Source organism: Pteropus vampyrus, unplaced genomic scaffold (assembly GCF_000151845.1).
Source record: "Pteropus vampyrus isolate Shadow unplaced genomic scaffold, Pvam_2.0 Scaffold321, whole genome shotgun sequence".
Lineage (NCBI taxonomy): Eukaryota > Metazoa > Chordata > Mammalia > Chiroptera > Pteropodidae > Pteropus > Pteropus vampyrus.
In genome coordinates, this window is record NW_011889102.1 from 537,983 (window position 1) to 542,584 (window position 4,602).

Consider the following 4,602-nt stretch of genomic DNA (forward strand, 5'->3'; position numbering starts at 1 on the left):
TGTATGTTAAGAATATGTTTAGTTTTGTAAGAAACCACCAAATTGTTTTCCTAAGTAGCTGTACCATTAAATGCATGAGAGTTCCTGTTGCTCCACATCCTTGTCAGCAAAAGGTATGTAGTGGTATCTCCTTGTTTTAAATTGCAGTTCCCTAATGACATATGACATTGAACATCTTTTCATATGCTATTTGCTGTCTGTATATGTTCTTTGGTGAGGTATCTGTTCAGATCTTTTGCCCATATTTTAATCAAGTTGTTCTTTTTTTTATTGTTGAGTTTTAAGAGTTCTTTGTATATTCTGGATAAGTTCTTTATCATATGCCTTTTCATATGTAAATATTTTCTTTATCATATGCAAATGTTTTCTTCCAATCTGTGGTTTGCCTTCTCATTCTCTTGTCAGTGTCTTTCTCAGAGCTGTTCTCATTTTTAATAGACTCATTCAAGCAAAATTCTACTTTGAAATTTCTTTAGCAGAAATCTTGCTTATCCAGAAATTTCTTTCTAGCCTGTAGAAGTAGGCTTTGTTTTATTCATATTTCTTTGACCTAGGAATTAATAGCAATAGAAGTTAGAAAAATCATCTGTGGTCAGATTTGAGTTATAACTTGCAATGTGTATTTCAAATATTCATTGAGGGGATGTCTTGGGTTGGCAGACATAAGCCCAATTTTTTAAACCTTTAAACTTACTTTTGCTACATCTGACATCATAGACTAAGAGATTTCAACAAATGTTCCATGAACCCGCAAGAGATAGAATTTATTTCTCACTGTGTATACATACTGTGATGGCAATGTCTGTCCACTGGAATGTGAACTAAGTAGATGGTGAGATGCTTTGTGGGTGAAAATTTCCTAGGAGGATTAGCTGGAACCTAAGAAAGGTCTTCTGTTCACTGGAAGATGGGAGGACTTTGCCAATGAGTATTTGAGAGAAAGTGGTCAGTGCAATAAATAGCTCTAGTAACAGAATGCCATCGTGCTAGAGAGGGCCAAGTATATGGAGTGACAAGTATTGATCTTTTTACAGATGTGGATCCTTTTATAGATGCTGAAAGATGGTGCTGGTGGTTGTGTTATAGTTATTATTGACTTGTTTGGGGATGTTTCAAGTCTGTGAATTCCTTCTAGAGAGTTTACCTCAAATACTAGAATTTGAAAGTGTTCCAAGAATTCTCAGAGGCTATAGAGCCAGTACAGTTAGACCACAACACTTGAGGATCATGAAACCCTGTAAAATTTTCAGTCTACAAAAAAGGTTGCATTGTGTAGTCTGTGTGAAGGACATGTGAAGGCAGATTCAAGGGACCAATTTAAATAAACAACTTTATTCTTATAGATCTTATGCTAATTGAAAATTAAATATCATATTCTATTCTGGAGACTGGGAAGAAATATTGACAATGAATATATTTTGGGAAAAGATGATAATCTTAAAAATATGTAATGTGAGGAAAGCCCAACATTTACTCCGAGAAGAATTTGCCATGGTGGAAATATGAAAACATGTAGCAAATTTCAATTTATCTGATAAACTGTCATATATTTATATAAGGAGGGGAAAACTGGTTCCAAGAAAGGGAAAACCTAGGACCAGTGATGATCGAATCTGTAGATAGGCTGATATTGTTTCAATATAGAAGAAAATCTTTGAGCTATTTAATAACGTAGTAAATCCTTTTCTACTTTATGGCAATAATAGTAAATGAAAGAATTTTTAGAGCTCCCTATAGAAAAGAGTAGTCCAATGACTTCTGACTGCCTGAGGGCTGAGATGTTTAATATCTTGGCAACATGTAACCTATTCACAGCAAAGTGATTGGGAAGTTCTGTAATAATAGGATCAGTGGTCTCTGAAAAGATTAATTCCCATCAGTTCAGTTTTTAAAGCTTTTGCTGCACTGTATTTGTTGGTCCAACACATGAACCATTCAGATATTAATCTGTTTAGTTCTCAAAGGCTTTTTTATTCTTCTTTGTGTCTGTTTTGTGCATCTATAACTCAGGGGTGAGTCTGGGTGATGATTCTTCCAGCTAGTTATTCTCAAAGTTATAGTCTAAGCTGAAAGTTTGGGAACTCCTGGATGAGATAATCTCCAAGGTTCTTTCCAACCCTGAGATAGATACCCAGGCTCTATATTATCCAGAATATTCTATTCATAAAGCTGCTTGTTAAGTGTGGTGCTGATCTATTCATGTTCCTCAAATTTTTAACTGAAGCTCTAGATCACGTAGGTCATCTCAAATAATGTCATAGAGCAGATCATATATATATGTGTGTGTGTGTGTGTGTGTGTGTGTGTATATATATATATATATATATATATATATATATATATATATAACTGGTAGGTGAAGTCAAGATATTAAAACCAACAGGGAACTGAATGGACTCCCAACCTGTAAGATGAGTTTTGTAGAAATTATAGCCTCTTGCAATAATAGTGGCAATAGATTCTAAATCTGCTTTATGTAGTGTTAGCCAGGAGGAATACCTTGTATGCTCAAGTCTGAGGATTAGTGGTTTCATTAAGAGCTTCCTTTCCTCCCAAGGATTAGCCCTTTCCCATATATTTGAAAAATTCTTTTGGTTGGGTGCATTTTCTGCTTATATGCTAGGAATCATCAGTGAGTCTAAGTTTGCTCAAGGTACCTCAGAAATAATTTCCTTGAGCTTACTTCTATCATGAAAGAAGGAGGAAACCCACCCCGAGAGGTTAAATACCTTCTTTAGAGGTCAGAGCTGAGACTAGCAGCCAGACTTTGGTTCCTAGGCCATGCCTTTTCCATCTGACACAGCTGAGCCAGGTAGGATCTTGGATGTAGAGTCTTCTGACATCATAACTGAGGTGGTTCAGATAGCTGTAGTGGGCAGTGGCTGAGTTCCACACAATGCATTTGTAAAGGGCACGCTGATCTAAAAATGTTTTAACTCCTGGATTTGCGGCTATGAAAATATTGGCAACCAAAGTGACCCACAGCTAATAAAGTGCCAACTCGCTGGCACATCCTATTCTCTGGGCACTGGGAAGTAGATAGCGCCTGGCCATCTCTGGAACTCCCCCCACCCCATTTCCTCTCAAAAGGACCACATGGGATTATATAGTCAAAGATTAATTAGGGAAACAGAACCATGATTAATTATGAATAAGGGATTTCTAACAGGAATTAGACCTTGCACAATTGTAGGAGGAGGTGAGAAAGTGAAAGTTTAAAGGGTGAGTTGGAGAATCAGAGTGGTCACCACCCAGTCAGTCTGAATATTCCTCTTTTGGCTAACCCAAAACACAACTATAACATAAAGGATTTTTTTTTTTTTTTTTTTTTTTTTTTTGGCGAAACTTTGTTCTGGTTTAAACAACTTGACACAGTATAAATCACTATAGGTAGAGGATCTGATCTAGAAATAGCTGTCACACCTTAGGAGTAATGCTCCTGAAGCCTTGTTCTCATTTGTCATGAACAATCTGGAATCAGCCTGTTTCATCACAGTCTGAAAACATGTGATAGCTTTAGTGTGATGGAGCTCAGGAGTATGGTGTTCTGGAATCAGCACGGGCTTTGTCATCAGGTGCATCTGCAAGTACTTGCTTGTTTACACACCGTGTTACTGGGACATGTTCCTTACGCTTTCTGGAATTAGCATTCTCATCTGTAAAACAGGGCCAATAGTACCCACCTCATAATATTGTTTCGAAGTAGGTATATTAGTAGATGCTCAATAAAGATTATTCTTTTCATCTCTCAAATCTTATCTTTTTCTCTTAATAGATCTAAAACATGTCCTGTTTCTCAGAATATTTCCAGGTAGAACTGCCTTAATTGTCTAAGTGTTAGATTTCAATGATGAATACAGGTATTATAATTTATATTCAGCATTTCTGGCCTTCCATCACGGTCGCAGATTCCCACTAGAAACAGGTTTGGATTTGTGTGGACAGTGAGAAAGACCACTCTGATTGGCAAAGGAAACACCTGAGATGAAGCCCATAGTTTTTACCCCACAGGAGAGAAACAGCACTCCTTAACTAGTTAGAAATCTATTGACTCAGAATGGTTTATAAAAGTGAAAGTGATGACATCAGTTCCTCTGAAATCCTTTAGCTTTCCTAGGTTAGATTAATCATGAGAGTAGAAGGAAGAGGAAAGTTGGGAACCACAAAAACGGAACTTGAAAAGCATAATATTCTGGAGCCATTCATTTTAGAAGGACATAGATCTACCCATTTAATAGCTCCTACAGGCAGTATCATAGATGGCCTAAAGTATTTGTTGAATTTGGATTTAATAAAGCGATAGTGCTCATGAGTTTCTTAAACATGAAGAAAACATTAAATTATATTCAAAGTACTCTATTTAGGAATCTAAGGAGCTATTTTATTATTTTAGAAAGAATTTTAATCAATAGTAACTAAAATAAAAATGTTTTCATTCAAGATAAACTTCTAGAATAGTCACACGAAGAGAATCTTTTATCATCCAAAGTAGGATAATAGGCATTAGTTTGCATAACATGGTGCTGAGCAAGGGGTTGAAAACTAAACAAATATTTTTAAAATAAAATTCAGTATATACTGGGCAAATCAGACTCTGAGCCT